General features: G+C 47.6%; 1 pseudogene; it reads left to right on the top strand.

Moving 5' to 3' along the window:
* The first annotated feature begins 4,373 nt into the window (after positions 1–4,373).
* Positions 4,374–4,754, top strand: LOC144828143 (dynein light chain Tctex-type protein 2B pseudogene; annotated as a pseudogene).
* The last annotated feature ends 22,917 nt before the right edge of the window (positions 4,755–27,671 follow it).

Below are 27,671 nucleotides of genomic sequence, written 5' to 3' on the forward strand. Positions count from 1 at the left end.
ATTGCAAAGGCTGGGATACCTTATTATTTCTGTAGATTGGTGTGATTATTATATGCTGCGCCGATGGCGCAGATCCGGATAGATGGACTTACATCTGAGCCAGTTCGGATTTGAAGAGGGACACGACAGGGGTGTCCGCTCTCGCTGCTCCTCTTCCCTTCGATGCTCGAGCCACTTGCCTGTGTTAGGCAATGTCACAGTGACTCAGCATTGCGGTTCGCACATAGGCCTGTTGGCATATTGTTATACGCTGTTGATATGGTGCTTTATCTCAGAGAAACGCAAAAGTACCTATTCCCAATATTAAGGGAGTACATCAGGTTTGGGTGAATCTCTGGGCTCAGTATCAACTGGAATAAATCCATCATAGTACCCCTAATGGAGTGTACCACACCCTATGTGCTGGAGCTTCCCCTTGAATGGTCCGTTGACCTGGTAAAGTACCTAGGAGTATGGATTCACCGAGACCCCGAAACAGTGAAAAGGGAGAACTACGGTACGGCTTGCGACGCGCTGGAAAACAGGTCTGCAGATAGGTGGGACTACCATTGCCGCTTGTGGACCGTATAGCTCTTATCAAGATGATTGTCCTGCCGAAGTTTTTGTACTTGTTCAGTAACATCCCCATAAAATTATCAATTTTTTTCAGAATGTACGATCTCAGCTGGTGAAGTTGGTGTGGGGTGGAAAGCAGCCCGTGTAGCCTGGGATACGCTCATATTAGACTATAGCAAGGAAGGCTTCAATGTGCCAGATCTGCATCTCTATTATTTATGTCCCAAGCGCAATATCAATCAATCAGGGTTTTATAAAGCCCGCTGTTCACCCATGAGGGTCTCACGGCGCTGGGGTGGAGGGGGAGTGCAGCTCCAGTCAACTGAAGAGCTAGGTCTTGAGGTTCTTCCTGAAGGTGACAAGGGTAGGGGAGCGTTGGATGTTAGCAGGGAGTTTGTTCCTGGTCTTGGCTGCAATGTAGGAGAAGGCTCTTCCCCCTGCTCAGTTTCTGCGGGTGCGGGGGGTGTCTGCCAGGGTGAGGTCGGCGGAGCGGAGGTTCCATTTGAGTGCGTGGAAGGAGACTCTCGTTGAGGTATTTGGGTCCGGTGTTGTGTAGGGATTTGTAGGCATGGGTGAGTAGTTTGAAGGTTACTCTCTTCTCGACGGGGAACCAGTGGAGGTCTCGTAGGTGTTTGGTCATGTGTTTGTGCTGTGATATCCTAAGGACGAGTCTGGCTGCAGCTTTCTGGATGGTTTGGAGCTTGTGTAGGAGAGTTCTGTTGATTCCGGCATAGAGGGTGTTACCGTAGTCCAGTCAGCTGGTTATGAGTGCGTGGGTGACATTCTTTCGGCATTCGGGGGGTATCCATTTGAAGGTCTTGCAGAGGATTTGAAGGCAGTTGAAACTGGTGAGGCAACGGAGTTGATCTGGCGGGTCATGGTGAGGGAGGAGTTGAGGATGATGCCAAGTTTCTGTGCATGGTCTGTAGGGGTGGGTGGCCCCCCGAGGGTGGAGGGCAACCAGGTGTTGTCCAGGCAGAGGTGGAGGGTGCAAGGATGAGGACTTTAGTCTTATCCGTGTTGAGCTTCATGCAGCTATTTTTCATCCAGGCTGCAACGTCTTTCATTCCTTCCTGGAAGCAGAGTCTGGTGTCTTTGTGGTTCTTCATGAGGGAGAGGATGAGCTGGGTATCTTCAGCGTAGGATACTATGCTAAGCCCATGCAATATACACAGTACTGGTATAATTCCCAAGCATTTATACCAAACGTAGCGGTAGAAGATAGGGACGCCCATCTGATCCCACTGCGCAGCATTATATCATATGTCAAAAGGGTGACACCTAAAAATGAAATTAACACTATAGACTGCACTGTTGCAGCCTGGCAGGATATAGGGCAGTCAGCAGCGAAGCTTCCGTTATATGTCCCTATGCTCCCAATAGCGCACCAGGTGGCACTCTCAGTCACACAGGGAGCAGGGGCTATGCGATCTTTACCACTAGCGGGTATAGAAAAAATGCAGGATCTTTATCCTGATGGTAAATTTCTCAAGACAGAGCAGCTCCAGTATTTACAAAATAAGACACCTCTGTATATGTTCACATTTCATAGGCTATGACCGGCTGTGCAGGCACTCTATCACTCCTTCCCAGATGAGCCGCCGACACTGCAGTCATTACAGACACTACTGGTCAGCCCAATGCGACACAAACACATCCAGTAGTCTAAATCGTTGTAATGAGAATCTTCAACCAAAGTTCACAAAGAAAGACTGGAAGTTCAGATGTCGAGCCACAGAGGCATTGACGCCAAATGGTAACCTACGCGTTATTCATTTCAAATATCTTCACCAGGTATACTATACGCCAGTTAGGTTGCACAAATATGGTATTACGGAATGTGAGGCATGTACATGGTGTTGTTTGCAAGGGGCAGATTTTTTGCACTTGCCGTGAGAGTGTCGGCGAGTACATGATTTTTGGGAGGAGGTGATCAGCCGACTACAGACCATGATCAATGCCGAGGTGCAATGTAATCCACATGTGTGTTTTAAGGTGGGTGGAAATGAACTGGGAAAGCATGACTGCCCCTATGCCGGAGCAAATGGGTGAAAGACTAAGTGTACTATAAAGAGACTCTCAACCTATATGCTGAGGAATTGCAGATGATGTCAAGACCCAAGGACATGTGGGAGCCGCTATTGCGTTATTTGCGATTAAAGAAATGATGTGCTTAAAAGTCTATCTGTCATACTTACTGTCATTTTGTATACTTTTAATCTATGAGTAGCTCGCAGTGCAGGTACAATGGAAATGTGTAATCAGCGCGCAATGTGTTGTTCCTTTCTTGTTTTTCTTTTCGATTTATCTTTTTTTTTTTAAAGATGATGGTGTCTGTTTACAAGGCAGTTAACTTCCTCTCAAACCACAATGGTGCTCTTTCTCTAGGTGGTGAACTTTAAGAACAGGACTGGCCAAGCAAGTGTAAAGGGCAGGCTGAAAAATTGCTCAGTGTCATACCTACTAGACTACTGGCTTTGTCAATGGTTGTTAGTTGCATAAGATAACTAAGCAGCAACTTAGGCTTGTATAAAATATTGAAAAAGCTTTTACATAAGCCCGGGTGACACAACAACAATGTTGCTGCTCCTGAGTTTCAAAAGGAGAAGGGAAATCCACAGAGAAAATGACTCTCTTTTGAGGGTTTCCCTTCCCCTACAATGCTCACCTGGCATGACGTCATGCCATAACTTCTCCACTAGTGAGAAGTGAGCAGGGTGAACAAGCGCACATCCATGTACCTGCTATCACTGCAGTTTGGAAAACAACGGACCACCTGTGCAAGGGCACAAAACAGAGCCTGATATAGACTCGTTTCGAAACCTCCTTTAAAAAACTGCCGGTGCTCAGCACTGGTGAGACCGGCTCACTTAAAGCCCATAGCCTAATGATATTCAGTATGTAGGCAAAGTCTTCCTCTATTGTGCAGCAGTGAGCTGTCATTGATATACACATCTTACATCACTTATTTCTGGTACTGTTATGCTTTATATCAAAAGTGGGTTCTCTCATTATGTAGATGGTCTATTGCCTTAATTGTCTCTGAGAGAGTTTCACCAGTACCAATCTTTCCCTCTTTTCTACCTCTTCTTCCCCATTTTCCCGGAGCCAGGCATCCCATGCTTCTAAACATCCCCTTCTGGGAGACAAGTTGTTACCTGCTGGCATCCTCCATCTGAGTTCCTGACCCAAGAAGGGTAAGACTAAGTATGGGTGAAACAATTTGCAGAAAAGCAGATTATCTAAAATCCACCAATTCTTTTAGTTCAGATGCAGAGCAATAGTATGGTGAAAATCTGCTTTCTGAACAGTTTGGCTGGACTGTTCCTATCAGTGCAGGGTCAAGACTGGTTTGCATATGGCTGGTTCAAAACGGACGTGGCATGTTGTGCAAAATAATGTTGGACTGGATTTTGCGCTGAGTAATTACCACTAGCTGGGATTAATTCAAGTATTTCATCCATAACTTTATTTTCACACTTCAGTGTGATGCCCTAAGTGGGACAGGCATGCCAGACTTGGGTCCTGTGCACATTGTGCAACTGGAACCAAGCTACATCTGACTGATGAGCCCATAGGCAAAACTGGCCTTGTGTTGCTTGTGTTCCAGTTCTGGGAGGACCTGGCCTGGCAGTTCAGGATGGACCTTATCTGTTGTAGCGGGGTCAAGTGTGATTTGTATATGGCTGGGTTCAAACTGAAGTGGGATGGTGTGCAATAAATAGTGATGGACTGGGATACAGCCTGGCTATGGTGACCGGTCCAGCGGAGCGGACATGTTAAAACGTTGAGCCTGAACTGTGAGGTCGGGATCCGTCATGGGAGAGGTGGAGGGCCCAAGCACTGCGCTGGAGAACACCTACTCCATCTGGCCCAACTACCACCGCAAATTCAAAACGAGTACTGTGAAAGAAATAATTCGTACCATGCTCCAGGCGGAGTTATCCAACAAACTTTATGATCCTACAGAAGTTCCGGATATGACAATATCTCTATCTGAAAATATTAAAAATAAACTGAAAGATATGGGATATGACAGATACAAAATGGTGGTGCAGGTTGTGATTGGTGAGCAGAGAGGAGAAGGAGTGAAGATGGCGGCTCGGTGCTTCTGGGAGGCTGACACTGATAACTATGCTCAAGAGGTTTTCATGAATGACAGTCTATTCTGTGTTGCTGCAGCGTTTGGCTGTTTCTAGTATTAACGAAAAGCCACTGACGTCAACGGGGCCACGCTTCAGACCTTTTTTTGTGTATACATTTATATATTTATACGTACATTTATATTCTAGATGTTTATTTTTGCACTTTCAAGCAGAGGATTTGCCAGCAGCCTTGTGTTGTCAAGATTTGTCATTTACAAATAGAAGCGGTTTTAAAGTGTTATAGATTGTTTCACTGTACAGTTAACACAATTCTAGCAAATGTTTCCTAAGGCTAGTGTAAAAATGCTTTGTATTTTTTCTCCCTTTTCTCGTCCTTTCAAAATTCTGACATATGTATCTATTAAATGCTCTTGTATTGTGACTGATAAATGACCTAATGATGCGTAAATAAATATTTATCTGGATGCCGCCTGAGAAATAGCAAATGGTTATGATTAATTTAAGCCCTCCATACATCATTTTTTCATCTACTTCAGTCTGACACTGTAGGTGGGATGGGTAGGACCAGACATGGGTCCTGTGCACACTGTGCAACTGGAACAAAGCTATACCCAACTGATGAACCCTAACAAGAAGAAAACCGCCCGTGGGTTGCTTGTATTTTTGTTCAGGGAGGACTTGGCTTGGCAGTTTAGGTTGGACTGTTCCTTTTTGGAGGAGGGTGAAAACTGATTTGCATATTGCTGCTTCCAAGCTCAGGTGGCATGGTGTGCAGAAATAGTGATAAACTGGGAGGTGACTCCAGTAATTACTATTGGTTGCCATTAATCAAAGCATTTCATCATCACTGTTTTATATACTCAGTTTGCCGTCCTTAGTGGGACGGGTATACCCAGACGTGGGTTGTGTCCACCATATGCCACTGGAACTAAGCTATATCCGACTGATGAGTCCTAATAAGGACACACTGGTCTTGGTTTGCTTTTTTTGTGTATGGTGTTCAGACTAAATCCCAGGAAAAAACAGAATGCAACAACAGTAGGGTCTGTGTGAAAGTACAGTGTGACACAAAGCAAATTGAGTGTGCATAGTAACGTGCAAAGCAGAGTAAAGACTGCAGTGTGCTCATGCTAACATAGGGAAAACGACAATGAGCCTGCACAGGACATTTGACACACTGGGATGATACAGGGGTCAAAGCGGACGGAAATAGTGGATAGATTGATTTTTGCATGCTTCAGAGTGATCCACAACTGGTGATTTAGATGTTTATCATCAGTGAGGGGTGGGTCATAATTTTTATTGGCAGTGAGGAAGGGTAGCTTAAAGGTAGGAAGGTAGTGTCTATGGACTCTGGACTGGTAGAACATGGTTCCAAGAGGTCTGTGGGCCAGAGTGCCCTGAGATGGTCTAGGTGCTGGTAGAGTGGTGGCAGGTAGGGCATTTTAAAGGTGCCATGGAGATCTCATGTTTGTGTCACGGGGAAGTGGGATACTGGGACACCTGGATGTGGATATGGAGAGGGAGGGTGAGTGGCACAGACTGATTGGGTAGCTTGGGTAATCGGTAAGGGTCATGGAGAACAAACTCCTGGAATAGAGAGATTGGGCACTTAGCGTTTATAACTGAGGTAAGAAGGCAGAGGAGATTTGAAGCATTCTTCATAAGTATTAAGAATGACCAGGAGGAAACTTGTAAAGTAGTTCATTCCATAAGAAGAGCTCATCCATCAAGATACAGGTTGCAACTTCAACTGAAGCTCAACTCAAGACATAACAGATCAATGACATACGTAGTATTCCAATATGACATGCAAGTAAACCATGACATCAATAGACTCCAGAATATGCAGATGTCATTTAAAGAGGTACATCACACACCTCCCTTCCTTAGCCACAACAAAAACAAAGATAACCTTAAACATAATCAGAAAGATAACCATTACGTTTGATTGTCCTGAAAGAGCAACGTGCATTTTCACACACATTACTACCATTAACATTTTTCTTTAATGAATCAACAGGAGTAGAAATTGCATTGTCAACCTTTGCACCCAATCTACCTTTGACCAACAAAACTCTATTCGAGTTCCAAATGCGATGGTCCTGGGTTTTAGCATTCTTAAAAACTTTGATGACTCTAAGGGGTTTCATGAATTTAGGAATAGAATTTCCACACAGACCAGGTCCCTTTAGTTATGACCCAGTCACCAATTTTCACAACAGTTGTTTTAACAGCATTTTTAATATCAAAGTAACATTTTCTTTTATTAGCTTTCATGTCTTCTCTCTTTTGTATGTCAATGCCATCACACCCCCTTTCTTTTCCTTTTGCTACCCCTTTATTATTAACCCAAGAAGGTTCAACAAATGTGTTAGGTATTCTACCACTAAATATTATAAAAGGAGTTTTCCCGGTAGTACCATGAGGAGACAATCTGTACTCCTCTACCTTTTTTAGAACTTCATCTTTTCAATTTAAGGACAATGACTTTGCCAATGTGACGGTTTCCTTAAGGACTCTGTTAAATCTCTCAACCATTCAGTTGGATTCTGTGTGATATAAACACCTGGAAATTCTTTCTTGATATTGTTTAAAAATTCATCATCATTAGATTTTACCAACTAACATACTTTATCTTTAATTTGAATTGGGAAATCTGCATTTGGATCAAGAAATACACCTAAATCACCTTGATGTAACCAGCTAATAACACTATCACCTTTTTTAGACACATAGATCTTTCCAGATGTAAATCTGTATTTATATTCAATCAAAACTGTAAAATAGCCATGTAGCTTTATAGGCTCACCCCCATACGCCAAAGGAGTGATGTCAGGCTTTGTAAGTGACACTTTGTTTTTCAATTTGGATTGATAAAAAGCATTCAACTCAATAGTAATTTTTGCACCAGAGTCAAATAATACATGAGTAGATTCCCCTTTACCAGTAATATTGTCAAAAGGGCACGATTTCATATTATTTTCACTTTGAACTTGAACAACGATTTGTCCGCATTCAAAATCATCCGGACTTACCACACTGTCATCTGCTTCATAAACCTCCACAGTTTTAACTTTTGGTACTGATCTACTTTTGCACATTGAAACAGAATGACCTTTTCTTTTACATTTTGAGGAAGTTTGGTTCAAAGCAGGACACTTCTTATTTGTTCGCGAGATGACCTACTCTGCCACACCTGTAACATCTCCGCTGTTCAAGAAATGTACCTTTACTGTCTGGAGCAATATACTTATTTTTATATACTCCATTTTTACTTTTTTCTTTGACCTCTTGAACCTTTATCTCTTTCTCAATGTTTTTCTTTATTTTTATTTATTTATTTATTTTTTTGAAGACGTTTATTATTGTTCAAGAAAGAATTGCAGTACAAATAGCAAAGCCTACAACCCTGCGGGCCGGCTGCAATAGGTCATCGGGCCATTGGGGCAGATGTGTACTGTAGTAGGCGCCCTGTGTTGTTTTTCGCGCCTTCCGTTGTGCTAGGCCACATATGGTGCATACAGTCCTTCCTCGTACAGCATTCTATTGTCTCTGTAGATGACGTCTCGTTTTACAGTTTTACTATGCATAAATCTTTAACTTCGCAAACAATATAAACAAAGCGGTTTGTGACAGCGTGTCCCAGCGTTACCGTTGTGTCAGTACCGTATCGGGACCCTCCGGCATGCACTACTCCAATGGCCCCGTGTATAATGCGATGTGTATTGGGAGTGTGGTAATGTAGCGTGGGGACCTTGGCGCGCATGCGTAATTAGCCGTGGATCTGTGGAGGGCCAGCCTCTGTGTGTGAATGTGCCTCACCCACTGCCAACCCAGCGCGCGGCGTGTGCATCTGACAGTGACGGTGCCCTGGTTTTGTTCTTGACGGACGCTGCCCGCTCCCGGGCTCGCTGCCGAGTATTCAGCTAGGGGCACCCTCCCATCGCAGCGTGGTGGCAGTTGAACTTGCAGCTGGGAAGAGCCGGAGTCCAAAAAACCGTAAACTGGGAGGTGGAAAAAGGGTGAAGATGAGAGGGGGGGGGGGAGTGTACTCGTTGGGGCAGTGTCGTGGGCGTGGTGCCTAGGTTGAGAGTCGGGCCATTGTACGGTGGAGGGCCCCCGTGTGGGCGGTTGGCTGTGCCCGTGTCATGCGTGGCCAAGGGCCGGGGGTGCTCCCTGGGAGGGCGTGTCGCGCGGCCTAGTCTATGTTGCCGTCCCCCCTGGGCCGCCCGCCTGCCTCAGTCGCCCTTGTGTGAGCCCCCTGGCCTCGCCCTCCCCCTGCAAGAGCCCCAGGATGTCATCCCACTGGTGTGCGATCGGGAATTGCCGCAATCCCGCTATCTCCTCCCTGCGCAGCGCTGTGCCTTCTGCTCTGGCCCAATTGATGAAGGATGTATACCAGTGTGCGGGGGCTGGGGGCTCACGCCTCTTCCAGTGTCTGGTGAGCAGTCGTTTGGCCGTTATGAGACCCAGATCCCAGAACCGGGCCTGTGTTTTATTGTGTTTGGTCCGTTTGTATAGCCCAAGAACACATGCCTCCCACGATGCAGGTAGACCCGGGCCTGCGCTATGTGTCAGGAGTGACGTCACCTCTCCCCAGTATGTGGACAGAGACGGGCAGTGCCAGAGCATGTGCAAGATGTCTGCACCCAGCAGGTCGCATCTGGGGCAGGCGGCGGTGTCGGTCCCGAAATATTTGTTTATCCTGTCCGGTGAGAGGTACGCCTGGTGCAGTATGTACAGCTGAATGGTTCGGAAGCGGGAGTTGCGCGGGATATTCACAGGGCTGGCCAGGATCAGGTTCCATTCCCCATCTGTCCAGTCCCTTCCGCGGTGGGCCGCCCACTTGTCCCTGATCGGCTGTGTGGGCCTTTGAGTGTGTGTGAGGAGTGCCTGCGCCAGCCAGTGCACAATGTGTGAGCCTCTGCCCATAACGTGCAGGTACTGAATCAGCAGGTGGATCGGTGGCTCCTCTCGGAATATTCCCCAGGAGTCCGTGTACGCCCTCACCACCGACGCATGCAGCAGGAATTGCCCCGCCGGCAGGCCCGTGCCCTCCGACAGCTCCGCAAAGGGAAGCAGGGCCCCATCCGCAAACAGGTCGCCCATCGTCTCTACTCCCGCTGCAATCCAGGGCTCCATGCTGCGTAATGACACCATCCCATTCCTCCGGGGGGTGCCCACCAGGGGGAGGGCGGGGGCATATGGCCTGACAGCCTGCGTCAGCCTCAGGCCGCGGACGAAGCATTTGCGGGCTACTGCCACGTGCAAGGGCAGGGGACGGGGTCCCTTGGTCAGCGGATGAAACAGGACGCACACCTGTGGGTGTGTCCACTGGTAGTCAGTGTTGGCCGTGTCGTCGAGGTGCGTGTCGCTGAGCCAGTACGCCACCCACTGCAGCTGCGCAGCCAGGTAGTACAACTCCATGTTGGGGACTGCTAGCCCGCCCTCTGCCGTCGGGGAGTACAACTTCGCCAGGGCCACTCGTGGGCGCCCCGTGTTCCAGATCAAGTCACGGAGCATTGATTCCAGCTCGCGGAATATTTTCGTGGGGACATACAGGGGAATATTCGCAAAGTGGTATAGCAGCCTGGGCAGCACTATCATTTTAGACGGGGCTATCCGGCTGGGCACGTTCAGTGGCAGGGACTTCCAAAAGGTCATCTGAGCCCGCAGCGAGGAGATGGCACGCACCAGATTGCCCTCCAGTATGCTCTGGGGGTCTCTGTAGATGTAGAGCCCGAGGTACTTGAACGTAGTCGGGTACCAGGTAAGCCGGGTGCCTCCAAGGTGCACATCGCACTCCCCCAGGTCGGGGCTGAATGAGTATACCCCGGATTTGGTCCAGTTGACCCTGAGGCCGGACACCGCCTCGAAAGTCCGGAAGACGTCCGACAACACGGCGGGCACTGCGGTGAGATTCCGCACATAGAGGAGCAAGTCATCTGCGTAGAGCGAGACTGTGTGTGTCCCATCTGCCAGCGGGATCCCCCAGTCCACTCCCTTATCTCGCAGGAGAGCTGCCAGGGGTTCGATGGCCAGAGAGAAAAGAAGGGGTGACAGGGGGCAGCCCTGTCTGGTGCCCCTGCGCACCCGTACTGTTTCTGATATTAGCCCGCCCGCCCGTCCGCACGCGGACGCGGGGCCTCTGGTAGAGTAGCCCAACCATGTCTGCAAACGCATCCCCCACGCCAAGTTTGTCCAGCACAGCTCCCAGGAATGGCCATTCCACGGAGTCGAAGGCCTTCTCCAGGTCCAAGACGAGGCACCCCGATCTCGGCCAGTGTTGTGTGGCCGCTTCTTGAACCCTGAAGAGGCGGCGCAGGTTGCGAGAGGTGCTCCTCGCCGGCATGAACCCATTTTGGTCTGTGTGTACCAGGGCCGGGACTTCCAATGCCAGGCGGCGGGCCAACAGGGAGGTGAAGATTTTATAGTCCGTGTTCAACATAGCTAAAGGCCTGTAAGACCCCATGCATGTGCCGTCTCTGCCGGGCTTCAATAACGAAACCAGGTTGGCCTCATTGAGTGAGTCTGGGAGTGCCTACTCCTCAATTGCGGTGTCATATAGCTTGAGCAACTCTGGGATCAGCACGTCCGAGCAGGCCTTAAAGAATTCGGCGGGTAGGCCATCCGGGCCGGGGGACTTGCCATTGGACAGTGCGAAAATGGCCTCGCGCATTTCCTCTTGGGTGAATGGTGCTCCCAGATCCCCTTGTTGTGTGTCCGTTAATGAAGGCAGTGGGATGTCTGCAAGGTAGTCCGCGATGGTGGTCGCGGTGACCCTCAATTGTGACTTGTACAGAGATTGGTAATGCCCCACAAACGCCTGATGTATCTTACTTTGTGTGTACACCATCTCCCCTTCAGCTGTGCGGATAGCGGACACCGGCTCTGTGCGGGTCTCCTGCCTAACCAGCCAGGACAGCAGTCTCCCCGGTTTGTCACTGTGTTGGTGTACTCGCGCTGAGTGGGCCGCAAAATTAATGTGTCTCAGTCTTTCCAGTAGCACCGCGTGTTCCTCCCGGGCTTCCCGCAGCCGGTCACTCGTTCCGGCCACCGCCTCCCGCTCCCAACGGAGCAAGTCCGCTTCCACCCTACCCAAGTCCGCCTCCAGTGTCTTCTGTATACTCCCCTGCGCGCCCAGGCAGTGGCCTCATACCACCACTTTGAAGGCATCCCATTCCACTCTCGGGGAGGACGCCGTGCCCGAATTATCAGTGAAATATTGTGCTACGCAGGCCTGTAGGGAGTCCCTGAAGGGGGCATCTAGCAACAGTGCGGGTTGGAGTCGCCATGTGGGGATAGGTGGGTGAGGGCGTTCCCAGGCTACGTTCAGCGTGTGTGGGTTGTGGTCTGAGTGCGTCCGGCCGAGGTATTGGGATTCAGTAATGTGCGGCAGCATTTCCGTTGACACCATGTACCTGTCTAGGCGGACATGTAGTGCGTGTGCCCCCGAGTAGTATGAGTATATCCTGGTGTCTGGGTTGTGCGCGCGCCATGCATCCCTCAGGTCCCACTGTGCCGCCCACCGTGCTAGTGCCCTCGAGGCTCCCAGGGAAGCTGCGTCCGGTCTGGGCGGGGCCGAGCGGTCCAGCACAGAATCCAGCACCGTATTGTAGTCACCTCCCAGTACCCAGGGGACGCCGTGCCAGGGCGCCAATTTCGCCAAGAGGTGCGCTAGGAAGCTTCCCTGGTCTGTGTTTGGAGAGTAAATGGATGCCAGGACCACTGGTTGCCCGTCCAAGCGACCCTTCACTAGGACATACCTCCCCTCCTGGTCCGTGTGGACTTCCGACACAGCGAAAGGGGTGCCCGGTCTGATCCATAGTAGCGCTCCACGGGCAAATGAGGAGTACTCAGTGGCGTATAGTTGTCCCCGCCACCTGCGCCGCAGCGCGGCCACTTCCGCCCCACTCAGATGTGTCTCCTGCAGGAGCGCAATCTGTACTTGCCGCCTTTTCAGGTAGGAGTATATTTGGTATCTACGCGCAGGTGTGTGCATACCCCTGATGTTCCATGTACATAACTTTATCGCAGCCATAGCAGCAGTTCGCACTCCACCCCCACAGTCCTGCAATCAGTAGCCCCACCAGGGGCCCACATAACACCATTTCCAGCACGCCCGTACCCACCCCCCGTAGCACACTCAGCAAGTTCCAGGAAGAATTGGGGTAGGGGGAAAACAGTGAACAACAGTAACCAACCGTGGGCAAATCCCACTAGAATACCAAAAGGGCAGTGGCGAAACGGGCCACCGTCCATCATCTCGACTGAGAGGGACAACCGTGTTAGTCTAAGGGGCAATGTGCATAAGCACAGTCGTGGCAAGAGTGTGGTAAGTTAGTTAAGGGGATCAAGGTCCATCCCCGAGCCTCACGTAGCAGGCTGTTGCTGGCCGCCGTCTGCTTTCCGGTGCTCGCCACCATTGTATCCATGGGGGGGGGCCCGCTCGTGGGAGTCCCGGCTAGGGGGGGGCAGAGAGTGGCACTAAACGTGTCTTTAGCCCTTGTCAGGGAAGGCACTCCTCCCTCCCGAGCCCGCCCCCGGGTATGCTTAGGAATAGGTACGGGTTAAGTGGGGACTCCCCCAACACCAACCCCCCCAACCATCAGAGCCACTGAGGCAGTACTCACAGTTCCAGATGACCTCAGTCCAATCAGCCGGCAGGGGGGAGAAGAATGTACCCACCACGGAGTCCGGCGTCAGCAGCGCCTCAGCGTCCAATTGACCATTACTGCTCCCCCCCCGCCTCGGCTTGTGTTGCACACGTTCCTCCAGTGGAATCAGTGAATCAAATCAGAGGTCTGTGGCGTGACGTCCGGTAGGTCCACAGAGACCTGTGAGTCCGGGATCCCATAAATGGCCTCATCGTCATCACTGGGAAGTGTCCGTTGGCCCTCCCCAGGGTCCGTGTCTTGTGATGGCGGATTGCTGAGCTGGGATACCTTCCGGAGTGCATCGCGTTGTTCCTGTAGCATCTGGTCCAGCGGGGGAGAGTGTCGCGACCCCTCCCCCGTCCGCTGAGACTGTTGAGCTCTGTGTCTGCGGCGGCGCCGCGGGCCCCGCGACCTGGGTCTCATCGCGCCCCCTCTAGGGTGCCTGGGTGCCGTTTCCGTGCCTCCGTCCAGCCAGTCGCTGACCTCCCCAGGGGTTTCGAAGAAGTAGGTGTTGTCCCCCGCCACCACTCTCAGTTTTGCAGGGAAGAGCAGGGAGTATTTGAGGCCTGCAGTGCGTAGCCTCTTCTTGACCTCCAGGAAGTCGTGTCTTAGGCGTTGTATCTTGATGGTGTAGTCGGGAAAGAACATGATCGAGGCATTGTCTATGCGTATTTCTCCCATTCGTCTTGTTTCCCGCAGCACTGTGTCCCGATCCCTGTAGTTTAGTATCCTGAAGAGCAGTGGTCTTGGATTCGCACCGGTGGTGTAGGGCCTCGACGGTACTCTATGTGCACGCTCCACAACAAAGTGGGGCGATAGTGTGCCCTCAGGCAGCAGGGCCCGGAGCCAGTCCTCCACATGTTGTGCGGGGTGATTCCCTTCCCATTTTTCCGGGACACCCACGAGCCTGACGTTGTTGCGTCTCGCCCTTCCTTCCGCATCCTCGGCCCTATCTTCCAGGAACTCTACTCTATTCAGGAGGTCCTGCACTTGCTTGTCCGTCTGGGCGACCTTTGGCTCCATCTCCCTCACCGCGCCCTCCAGTACCTTGGTCCGGTCGGACAGCTTCCTGTGATCGTCCCGTAGGAGGGTCAGATCCACGGCAACTCCGTCTATTTTAGACTCCAGGGAGGTCCTAGTCTGCTGCAATGACTGCTCCATGCGTTCGACAGCCGCCAGCACACTGTCCAGCCTTGTGGCCACTTGTTCTGCGGCCATTTTGTTGAGCAGTTTATCCGTTTTCCCCTTCGGCGGGGCCCCACCTGTCCCGGTGCGGGTCCGCACCCCTCCGGACATGTGCGGTAGTGTACGCTCTGCAGTGTCCCTGCTTCCGCCGCTCTGGGGGCCTCCCCTAGATCACTTCACTCCCGGGCCAGGTGCTCGACCGCCCGAAATCCTCCCCACAAACGTGGCCGTCGCCCTCACGTCCAGTGGAGGCCAGGTGGGTCTTCTCCCTTCCTCGGCGCGCCGCCACAGCAGGGGGAGGGGGGGGCGGGGGGGCCGGGTGCTGTGTGCTTGGCTAGTCACCCCGTCCTGGCCCTCTCCCCTCAGCACGTGTGCCCCGTTGCCTTCTGAACAGTCTTCACCTCATTGGGGGGGAGGGGGGGCCGTGGGCCGGGTCGGCCACAAATGCCAGTAGTGGCCGTCGCCCTCACGTCCAGTGGAGGCCAGGTGGGTCTTCTCCCTTCCTCGGCGCGCCGCCACAGCAGGGGGAGGGGGGCCGGGGGGGCCGGGTGCTGTGTGCTTGGCTAGTCACCCCGTCCTGGCCCTCTCCCCTCAGCACGTGTGCCCCGTTGCCTTCTGGACAGTCTTCACCTCATTGGGGGGGAGGGGGGCCGTGGGCCGGATCGGCCACAAATGCCAGTGGCCCGCTGTGGCGGGCGCGGGGGTGCGGCCCCTCCGCGCCGGTTCTCCCCCGCCTTCCTGGGGGCCCCGGACTCACCAGGTGGCGTCAGGTGTCGCGTGGCGTCCCGAAGGGGGTCCTCCCGTCACTCCCGCAGCTCTCCGGGGTCGATCCCCGCTCCTCGGACTCTCCTTGCTCGACGGCGGGGGGGCCCGGCCGGGTCACTCCCCCCGCAGGGCTCCGGTCTCAGGGGGTCCACAATGGGGATGTCGGGCTTCCGTCCTCCGGCCGCCCGGTCCGCCTCCAGCGCCCCGCGGCAGGGCAGTGCAGCCGCCGAGCCCTCGGCAGGAACCCCCGGTGCGACAGTGGTCCGCTGGCGGCACTCAGGTGGCACGGCGCGGCCTGTCAGCCGGGGCCTACGTGCTGGGCACAGGCCGCGGCCTCTCTTGATGTCTCCGCCGGGCAGGAGGCCTCCAGTCCCGCAAGGGGGCCCCAGGACAGGCCGGGGTCCGGTCCGCTGGAGCCTCCGGTCGAGGGTCGGCCAGTCCATTGAGGCTGGCTCCGCGAGTGTCCGCCTGCAATTTCCGGCGGCTGCGGTGGAATTTCAGCGGAGAATTGGCTCGGGGATGGGGAGCTTAGCACGGAGCTTTACCCAAACTCGTCCTCCGCCATTGCGTGCTTAGCCACGCCCCTCATCCTCAATGTTTTTCTTTATAACCTCAACACACTTCAATGAATGTTCTATTCTCTCAGCTACTGTGAGAACCTCATCTAGTGTAGGCTCATCACGTAAGCAAAGTTCTTCCCTAACCTTTTCTATGTTACATCCAAACATGAACGGATCCCGAATACGTTCATCAGTTAGACCTTAAAATTTATATTCCATAAGAAGATCCTATCCATCAAGATACAGGTTGCAACTTCAACTGAAGCTCAACTCAAGACATAACAGAACAATGACATACGTAGTATTCCAATATGACATGCAAGTAAACCATGACATCAATAAACTCCAGAATATGCAGATGTCATTTAAAGAGGTACCATAAAGTAAAAAAGAAGTTTTCCTTTAGTGTGATTTCATATACAGGCCAAGAACACCTCACATCTCCGTTCACAATCAACACATTGTTCAAACCATTATCAAACTGTAAAGCACTTACAAAGAAGATCACAATTATTTATAAGTAAATTACAAAGATTTATTTATCATTAAAAAAACAATGTCCCTATTACAAATTTTTATACAAGAAACGAATACAAATAAAACACGACTTCATAGATTAAAAACCAGGAGAAAATATAGACAATTAGCTTTGTCTTGTACAAGTTAATTCGGATTATATTGGTACAACAGAGGGCATGAATCTAACTTTCCTGTCACCACAATGTTGTTGAACCTTCCAAATTTAACATAAAATTAGAGCGTCGACTCGTTTCTGTGGTTTAAATTCGATAGGACCCCCTTCATCAGGACTAACAATAATATATTTCTCCTTATCACTGGTATCAAAGAGGTACACCACAAGATTCCTGGGCACGGAGTGTAGGGTTACATGGAAAGGACAGTTGCTGCAGTGTGCATAAGGTACACAGTAGTGGAATCCAACCTGGGGCATATTGAGAGGCAGTTATGGAGTGGACATAGGGCATATGAAGCAAATATCATGAGTGGAGCACTTATAGTGCATTTAAAGAGATGGCAGCAAAAACTACCCCAGACAACAGAAGTGGTGCCATACAACATTGCGTGTTGATGGGTTTCACGCTTTCTGCTCACTTCATCACCTTGCCTCTTCCTCGTTCTCACATTAACTGTTTTCTAGTGTTTACTATGTATATATGTCAGTCCTAGGCTGGTACAGAACTTTGGATTGCATATGGTCTTTGAGTTGTTGGAACTGTTATCACTTTCAAACTGCAGAGTACATTCCTGCTACTGGTTGTCAGTCACCTCTGATTAAGCCTCCCTCAGCCCGGTTGGAGGTAAGAACTTGCTTATTTCTTTCACATTGTAACTATTTAAGTGTTCTTGCTCAAGGTAGTTTAGCAATCATTTCCGTTGCAGAAGCTGGCAGATTCCTCCGGATACCAATAGCGTGCCTCTTCCTCTCTTTGCTTACCCTACCTCCCTGTTTCTAGCTATTCAGTGCTCTGTTTCTAACTGTCTCTGGACATCCTAGGATCTATGGAGGCTTGGAATTGGCTAATTATTGGCTTCAGTCCTGACACTTGGAGAATGTAGAGGGTAAATTGGGCCTGGAAGTTAAATAGGTGGTTGCTGGGAGGGCATTCAGGCACCCCAGACTTGTACCATCAGCCATTTGGCATTTCCAGGAAGGCTGGAATGGTGGCAGCTGTTCTTTGGTGCTGGTGGCCCTGCTTGGATCTCCAGCAGATTCTGCCATGGGCAGACTAGCCATTTGGGCATTTTATCAAGGAGGCCCTGAAGGCTTGTTTCAACACCCTGGGGATCATATCCGATATAACTAACAGAATATCAAGATAATGAAACTGGTGCAACATTTTCCAAATCACATTCTGCCTCTTCATTTCAGTGCAGCTGCTTTGTTTGCACATTTACATGCCAGTACATGCACAGTAAAAGTGTCTACATTGATGTCTGCTGCCTGTGTGTTTTTTGCGCATAATGGGCATGGGAGATAGCAGATGAGATGAAAAAGGAAGGCATGGCTGCTGAAGTAGGCAAAGTCAGTTGCTTAATCCTCAGGTGGCACCCTGCAATGTACAATGATGGCCTCCACTATACACCACCCTGTCTTGTCACACCACTCCCCACCTTCACAATATCACACAGAGTCAGGCTGTCCCAGAAGTTGCAGAAATCACATGCTCTGGATTTAGTCTGATGTACTATAGAGTTGTGCTCAGGTAAAAAAGAATTTGCAGAATCAGAACTCCAACTCCCACTTAAGGAACAGTTACAGACTCATACAGGATCTTTTTTTGACATTTGTCTTCTAAACCATTGTCAATTTCTTTCGGTTCTATATGTATGCCCACTGAAAAAATCCTAAGTATCTGATGGATGCTTCTGTATCCACTAACAAGGGCAGAACCATAGAGTCAAAGAACATGGAAATGCGCCTGTGTCCTTCATTGGCTGCAGCAAGTATGCTTGGGGCACACGTCATTGCCCAAAGACAGCGATATTTTGGGAGCTAAAAGTATTCCTGGAAAATGTGTTCATACAAGCCCAAGAAGTTGTGCTCGATCTTCAGTCTATCAGGACTTTCTGTGTGAGTCTCATGGCCAGGTCCAAGCATCATCCTGACATAGATTCTCACATATGCCAACAATGACCACCATTATGTGAAGGGAAGCATTACAGCAGGGGTGGCCATGAGCATGCTATGGTTGGCCACAACATTTTAAGCCTTACTGGCATTATATCAAGATGATTTAATTTCCCATGGGGTATAACCTTGTCAGCTATGCCCATTAATACTATAAATTACTATCATTATTCCAGGACCAAAACTTTCCCAAGAGTCGGCTGCTTCTTTTTAAAAGAAAAGCATAACCTGAAATGATAATAAAGGACTAAAAGAAATTATAAAGAGACTTAAAGGTTTTCTGTTCATGTGCACTGCTCTTTGTAAATTATTGATCAGCCTAGATATTCACAGTGATCTGAAGAATACAATTTCAAATCCTGGAAAGGTAGACTCAGCTTTTTATCCTTCAGAGGTCAGGAAATTGAGTACCATTAAATCGAGCAATACTAAGGTTTGTTATTTACAGTGCTTAGAAACATCAGAAGTGAGTGGGAATGAGTGTTAGTGTGTGTGTTGGTAACAGGTTACTTTTTTTCGAAGCTCAAGTCTATATGTCAATGTTTTGTCCTCAACATGAGGACAACATAGCATCATCAACATGCATTAAGACATTTTATCTACCATGTTAAGTAACAATAAATAGCAATCTCATGAAACATTATGACATCATTTTTATAAAGGTTAAAAGATATAAGAAAACTAATAATAAAAACATTTTAAAATATAGTGCCAAGTGGCTTGGGTAGATGGTGACATAAGTAAAACTATGTGTATCCTCCACAGATTTAACACAGATCTACCTAGAATCTGCCATGTCAGCTGTAAGAAATTAGTTTTTTTATTGAGGTGGGTAAAGTCCCATCTCAAGCAACAACCACAATCCCTGTCACAGTAAAGCACAAGAAGCCACTAAATTAACCTGTGCTAAACCCTCTGGTAGCTTGCCACAAAAGCAGTCAGGCTTATCTTAGAAGCAATGTGAAGTACGCAAACAGGAATAAAGTGGAAAAACCACACAGGAAAAATCTCAAACTAATTTAGAAAAATGGAGAAAAATGTAATAAATAATTTGACACCAGAACAACAACAATAATCCAATCAGTAAATCAGAGTTATATATTTTAACAGGCATTTAAATTATGAAATTAAAGTAAGAAATGTTAAAGTTTTTAGTTAAAACTAGGAGCTAAAAGATAAAAGTGCCAACCATGGATATCTAGTCGAGCAAGACCAGGGCAATTACAGAGGTTATGGCTGATCGCGATGGAGTGCAGCTCGGATGCACGCGGTGGATTGGGTCCAGTCGCAGCTTACCTTTGGAGTGCGGACAAATTAAAAAAATAATGAAATGCCCGAAAAGATAATTTTCATAGGGGTAAGGCAGCTACCGGTGTCTGGGGAAGATAGTAACAGTTAAGGAGCCACTGGATAAAGTAGCTGTGGGGATTTCTACGTTAGAACTTTGTAACTTTTTTGGAAGCTGAAATTCTTCAGCGGGAAGAAACTACATGCTGTAGCCATTGATGGCTCCATCCCCCTTCTGAGAGGAGCCACTGCTGCTGTGGAGAACAACATAGCTGGAGCTGCTGCAACCTCAGGCCTACCAGAGATGCACCTTGGGCAGATTTGCGAACAGGTAGGTCCTGGTCTTCTATCAGTTCTCAGGCCACTTTTTGGTGTAAAATATACTAAGTCCCACGTTTTAGTTTTTGGCTGTTCCAAAGGTCCAGGACTGGTGGGCTACCGCTTGGAGGGCAGGACTCACTTCAGTCAGGGTCCAGGTGCACGTGCAAGATTGGTTTGGCTTATTGTGTCCTAGCTCTTAACAAGAAGCCAGTCAACTAGGTTTTAGAGTCACGCTAGTAGTCCTGGGATCAATCAGTGAGGCAGGCTTTAAGCAGTAGGGCAGTCCTCGCAGGGTACAAAGCGGGCTTCAAACAGCAGAGAAGTCCTCTGGTAGCAGCAGGGCAATTTTCTGAAGTACTAAGCAGGCTTGAGCAGCAGGGCAGTGTTTCAAAGTACACAACTGTTCATCTAGAGATCCTCTGCCAGTTCAGGAGTGAACTGAAATGTTGGTCTGCAGTTTCAACATACCTAGTGTTAGCCTTTGAAATGGGGACAACGTCTAAGCTCTCCCTCATCTGGTTCTGGAAATTTCCTTCCTTCCCCTGCCCAGGCTTCAACCGGCCTGAGGTAACAAAAGGCTGATGTCAAGTTCTTTGTGAGTATGCTGGAGGCACCCCCTTGTAAAGTATTTGGAGCAGAGAACAGTCCCACCCCACCCATTCTGGAAAGATGTCCCATTCTGCAAACACCTAGTACCCCTTTGTGTCACTGTCTGGGAGGAATACAAAAAGGGCAGCTGCCATTGTAATCACAGTCATGTGACCAAGGACACAAGCTGCTGGCATCAAATGGCTAGGACAAGAAAATGACAACTTTCTAAAAGTGAGACTGCATTTAAGAAAGGAGTGAGTTACTAAACTCCGGCATCTAAACATAGTGACCATAATACAATTGAAGATTGGGCCACACACATGTAAGAAGCACCATTGCACATAATAATGATATGGAGATCAACAGGTATGTATCAAGTTGCTGAGTCAACGATGTTTTGATCCCTAAAATAATGATGAGCTCATCATCGGGACACAACAAGTGAACCCTGAGAAAAATGCCTGCTTTAGAAAAACGGGGAAGAAAAGAAAAGGACAAGAAAAATTAATAAAATATAATCAAAAAGGTAGGAGGCAATTGAACCATGCGAAGTGAGCATGCAATGGCGGTTACAGTGATGACTGCAGGCATGAGACTAGGTACCAAAAAAAGGGTACCCTTGTGAAGGTACATGAAGAGGGTAAATATTTATGGTGATGCCTAATTGCAAGGCAGCGCTAAGTGAAAACCAGGCCAAGTCTATATAGACAGTTCAACTAACCTATTCAAGTAGGGCAAGGCAATGACTCACGGTGACGGAGTAGGATTCGCCAACAATATTAGATCCGGGGCAAAAAAATTCTCCAATATTCAGATACAAACGCAAAAAGTACTTTAGGCACATGACCTGAGGGAGAATAAAATTCCAGACACGCCTAGGTCTCAATCTCATCTCAACCAAAGTACGACAAAAGGTTGAAAGAGTGTGGGCAGGACCATGGGTCGAGATTTTCTCAATGACATTTAGACCCTCGATCTGTGGAATATTGGCGAAGAGAGATTCTACATCTAATGTACAGAGAATATCAGTATTGGAATCGAAGGGAACATGTTCTACTTGATTGACCATATCCATGCTGTCTACTAAAACAACTAGTCCTCTTGTACAGCAACACCTGGGTGCAATTAATATTGGGCATAGGAGACCACCTAACAAAAAAGATCCCAACCACCGCCAGACTAAAGCAAGGCTGCCAGCTTGCCCAGCTACTCTTTAATCTTTTCATGGAAGAGCTTTCAACTTCCCTCAATGGCAACAACTCACACGCTCCCAAAATAGGTGGCCTTCAGCTGTCTAACATATTTCACACGGACCACCTGGTGCTCATAAGCCAGACACCAGTGGGTTTACAGCATCTGCTTGATACTACATCTCGGTACTCGGAGGAACAAGCTCTGCATTAATGGAGAAAAAACTAAAACTCTCCACGTGAACTGGCCCCAAAAAAAGATACGACCTCACTGGCACTTGGCGTCGTGTAAACCGGAAGCTGTACAAAACTACATGCACCTGGTAATCATTATTTATGACAAAGGAAAGTACACAGCTCAACTTGAGGCCATTAAAAAAGGGGATTAACGACCGCTGTTGCTCTATGAAACTTCAAGAATAACAACTCTGATCCAAATCTTCTTCTCCTAATCAGAGTTATCCAGGCGAAACTTACCATCAAACAGCTACGGAAGTGAAGCTATGAGAGGGAGAGATGCAGAAACTCTAGATCGCACAACAACAAGATCAATTTGAATGATTTTTGGGCTACCAGGATATACATCTCCCGCACAATTAAGGCTGGAGCTTGGGATACAAAGGCAAGAGCTAGCCCGCAAAGGGGCATTAATCAAAAACTGGTTTAAATTTAAAAGGGGTCCGCCTGACTCACTATCTGTGGAAGAACTGAACACTAAGGGGGCATGCCAAGTGCAACGTTATTTGGACAACTCACTTAACCAACTGGGGCTGCTGGAACTTTGTGAGCTACTAGCAACCATCGCCAGCTTTAAAAAAATAGTAAATAACGTGATAAAAAAGGAATCACTCATGCAGGACAAATCTGCCCTGACAGAGCACACTCATGGCTGGTTTACCTTGCAGACCCACAGCAAGGCATCACCACAAGCCTATCTTCTCACCAGCTTCTCCAGAGCAACAAAAGAGAAATTCCTGATATTCCACCTAGGCATACTACCATCTGCATACCACATGACACCCTGGCTACGCCCCCCAAGCCAGCAATTTGCCGACTCTGTGGGAAGGGGGAGAAGGATATAGTGCACCTGCTGACTATATGCAAGGCCCTAAAACTGGAACGACGGATCTTGCTAAGACCCCTCTTCAATAAGAAATCCATTCAAATTTGCAGACAAGCAGTGTTAGCATCCTTCTCTGGGGAGGATGTCCAACTAAGCTGTCGCCTGGTAAAATACTTATCAGCTGCAGAAATGATCATAAAAAGGCAAGCTACCCAGTTTGCAGAATGCATCACAGCTGAACGGACTATGGTATCTTGATCCAATTTGTGTAAGACACTGCCTGTGCTGCTGCCCTAAATGGGAACTTTAGTAATGTCAAGATTGGTACATCATGCACTTTAAAGGACTGTGCTGCTGCTGCAAATGGGAATTTTAGTAATGTCAAAGATTGGTACACCATGCACTATAAAGGAATTGCACTAGGCGACATGCCTTCTCCAACCCCCTTTCATGCTGACCAAGCTATCCTTCCCAAATACCCAAAGTCTCATAACGCATAACTCTATTGCAAGTCTCCGCATATAACATTGCATTCAGTATTCAACAATCCCCAATGAATGCATTGTTTCCTACCCTACAGTAAGATTCTCGAAAAACAGCACTTTCAGCACATAGCACTTTACCCTGTTGCTAGTTAAGCCTGACAGAGCGTATATTTTTTATCATGAGGTACCCCAGGCCCGTTCTGCCCACACCTGAAGTATGAGCCCCTACGTAGGCCCTGCCAGCCTAATTTTTAGGCCTTTTGTTAAGTTGACCAAACTTCTGCACCCATCTTAACTGAACAGCAGGATCTGAGCTTGTCTGATCAAGAATCACAGCCAGCCTCTCTCAGCGAGGCCTCCTGCTCCAGCCTAAGGAGCCCCCACCCTACCCATGCGCGAAGTTCACGAATGTTAAAGTTCAACATCCCCCCTGTTCTTTCGACATACAATAGACCACGTCCTTGGTCTGTGCATGAGATTAGGGAACTTGCCCAACGCAGCTACGTCAAGCTGGAGTGATGAATGTTGCAAAATAGGGCGTCCAGATTCTTATATACATATAAATAAAATCCCTTTACAATGACACATTTTTCTGCTGTCCGATGCAAATTTACGACAGGCGCCTAGTCTAAGATATGAACTTTCACCTAGCTTACGTGCCACAGTTACAGCAAAGGGTGGCACAATATATGGAGAAAAAAGTGTGAACCAGGCCATAAGTGACGCAGATAGAAGTGGCATGGGGTGGCGTGAGATGACGTTACTGTATGCGCTTCTCGTAGCCTTAGAGAGTATAAAAGGGAAGCCCACACAGTTCTCGTCGGACTACCCCACCAGTCTGTTAGTAGATGGCAGGCGGGTGTGGGTGGTTCCCAAGAGCTCTTGTTTTTTGTTTTAAGATACAATTTAACTTGCCAATATATTTGCTGTGTTTGCTGTGTATGCTATTTTGTCTCCAAATTGGTGTTTTCTTATTGAGAATTTAATGCCTATATTTCACATGCAAGGCTGATTTCTTTTAGGTTCAAACATGAGTATTCTCAGCATTTTAGATCAAATGTGTTTTGCAGTCTGAGAACATTTTCCTAGGTTTAAATCATGTTACTTATGTTGCATTTATAGATGTGTCGTTGAGGTTTTTAATCTGCACATGTTATATTACATTGCATTAGCTGAAGCGTCTCTTTCTTCAATGGCTTCAATGCTTCCATTTAAAAGTGCCTTCTGATCTGAGTCTGAGTCTGATCTCTGGGAATGCGAGGTCATTATATTTTATATTTTGTATTTTAAATGCCTCATTCTTGAAGTTGCACCTTCTAAATAAATCTCTTGAACCTTTTGGCTTGGTTTCCATGACTCACACATCTGTTTCCTTCATTTTAGAATGAGCGTTCCCATGCACCCTGCCTCAAATTAAGGTGCCCCTTTTGCCCCTAAATCACTCCCTCGATCGTTCGGTGAAGATCCCAAGTACCCCCGTCCCCCCTAAAAAACGCTTCCTCCAACAAGCCAAACCCCGATGCCCCTCACCAATATCTAGTAGATGCAACCCCTCTGCCTAGCACTTTGCATCTTTTATCTGCATGATGCATCCTTTCCAGTTCTGCCCCTCCATTCAAACTTGCTGCTAGGCACCAGACCAACGCAGCCAGGCACCTTACGCTGCATTTCAAGGTATGCACTGCTCCCTTGTTTTACTCTATAGCAAGTTCATAGCTACAGCTGCCCAGCTCTCTGTTCCCCCAAACACCACACAGCTCTATGCGTATACCGCTTTACTATATAGTTAAACCTCAGCAAGCAGACGCTCTGTAATCAGTATCTCTTGTTGTCGTAAGACAAGTAGAACACTTATGACTTTTAACAAGAATCCTGTAGAAGTAACAACTGCTGCCTTGCATTTTGCACTTCACTCTATATTCATAGCCTGCCTAATATTTGTGTTTTTCTTTGTTCAATACTACTCTTGGGTCACATTTTATCGAAATGTTATTGTGTTTTAACAACGATCTATTTTAAGTCACAAAAAATGACAAAAAATGTAATGTATGATTGTAAAGGTTTTAATTAACTGTACAATAAACTCAACTACAACTACAACCACATATCCATGCTGTCTTTAATGTAACAGCGTGTTTTAGGTACGAAATCTTTGATAAAGAAATCTAAATATTGGCTCAGGTGCTCCAAAAGGTAGCCACACCCAGACACAATAGGGTGATGAGTTGGAGTTTCAGTATTTTTATGCATTTTGGGGGGCGTCTAGATAACATCTGTTCGATGTATTTAGTATTAAGGAACAGGAATTCATTTTGAGTCAAAAAGCACTCTGTTATGCCTTTCTCTTTGATATCCAAAATGAGACTTTGAATTTCACATTTAGGGTCTGTGTTTAATCTTTAATAATGGTCAGTGTTAGACAATTGTCTCGATCTCATTTTTATATCAGTCAATGTCCTGAACCTGTAACATTAAAGACAGCATGGGTATGAATAATCAAGTAGAACATCTTCCATTCGATGGCCCATTTTGACATTCTGTGGACATTAGATGTAGATCCTCTCTACACCAATATTACACAGATAGAGGGTCTGAATGTCATCCAGAAAATTCTCACCTCTAGAAGTCTCACATTGGTCCTACGTTAGTGCACTCTCAGCGCTATCACTTAGTCACTGCACAGCCTTGAATTTTAGATTCTAAATTCACAATCCCCTTCTATTATAGGTTGAATTCATTATTAATGGTTAAATCCTTCTTGCCGATCAGATAATTGGTTTGCATGCTGGCTCTGTGCTGCCCTTTTGGTTTTCATCGGAATGTTTCCATTTAAGGTACTGTCTTGTAAGTTGTGCTTCATTTGTCAGTTTAAGGCTTGACCGAGCACTTATACTGTTAATGCTCTGCACCGATCATCTTGCAACCTTTCCTTGTACTTTGGCTGAGAGGAGATTAAGACCTGGGTTTGTCTGGAATTTTATTCTCTTTGGTCGTTTGCTTAAACTACTTCTTGCATCAGTATCTGAATATTGTACTTTTCTACCCCCAGATCCAGTACTGTTTGGAAATTCCTATTCCATAGCCTTGCCCTGTTTGAATAAGTTAGTTGGATTGTCTGTACAGGCTTGGCCTGTTTTTCACTTAGCAGTGCCTAGCAATTTGGCGTCACCACAATATTAGCCTTGTTTGTTTACCTTCACAAGGCTACCCATCTTTTGGTATCTAGTAGCATGCCTGCAGGCATCACTGTGACCGACATTGCATTCTTCACTTCACATGGTACAATTGCTTCCTACCTTTTTTATTACTCTTAATAAATTTGTTTTTGTCCTGTCCTTTTTTTCGCACTTTCTCTTTATTTTCTGCAGGCATTTTTCTCAGACATCACTTGTTGTGCCCTGATGATGATCCCATCATTATTCTAGGGATTGAAACGTCATCAACATACTTGTTTATCGATGTATCATTATAATGTGCAATGTTGCTTCTTACAGGTGTGTGGCCCAATCTTCAATTATATGCCCGCCACTATGTTTGAATGCCTGAGTTTAGTAACTCGCTCCTTTGTTGAATACTGTCCCACTCTTATGTTTTCTGTACCCTTTAAATTCAGTATATATGCTCCATTTGGCTTTATAACAACATAGATAACATTGTTTCTATGTGTTATTTACATGATCAAATTTGTGTTATGAGGGACCTTTTGTTCCTGTACACATACTGATACCACAGGTCCCTTCCTGACTCTTTGGCTCCCTTGTTACTTTTAAATATAACTTTCTAAAAGTGGCAATTTCAGGACTAACAGTAGCTCCTGCAAGAAATCCCTCCTATTGCACACTTTAAGTTGAGCTGCCCTTACTAGCTTTATGCTTTACTTCTCCATTCCCTCACAGTGGGGTTTGCCTGCTTTAACCAAGCCAGGGAAGTGAATATATTAAATACAAACTCTTCCGTGTCTGAAGGATTTACGTTTGATGTTCCGTGTGAAACACAGTTTCGAAATTAACCAGACCACCTTTTACAATTTGTAAACATAGCTGCCAAGTGAATCTACACATGTGCAACACCTTCACTCCAGCTCAGAGCTTATTTTGCTCAAACAAATGTGTGCTGGTGACTAAAATGTTTCTTTGGAGATTTATATCAACACCCTCCACAACCAGCACTGCATAGTGACACAGTGAAAAGCAGACTTCTGATGAAGAGAGCAAAAGTAATGGGTGAAATGTGCTGCAAAGTTTGCTTTAGTC

The sequence above is a fragment of the Lissotriton helveticus genome, chromosome 4_1 (genome assembly GCF_964261635.1).
Source record: "Lissotriton helveticus chromosome 4_1, aLisHel1.1, whole genome shotgun sequence".
Lineage (NCBI taxonomy): Eukaryota > Metazoa > Chordata > Amphibia > Caudata > Salamandridae > Lissotriton > Lissotriton helveticus.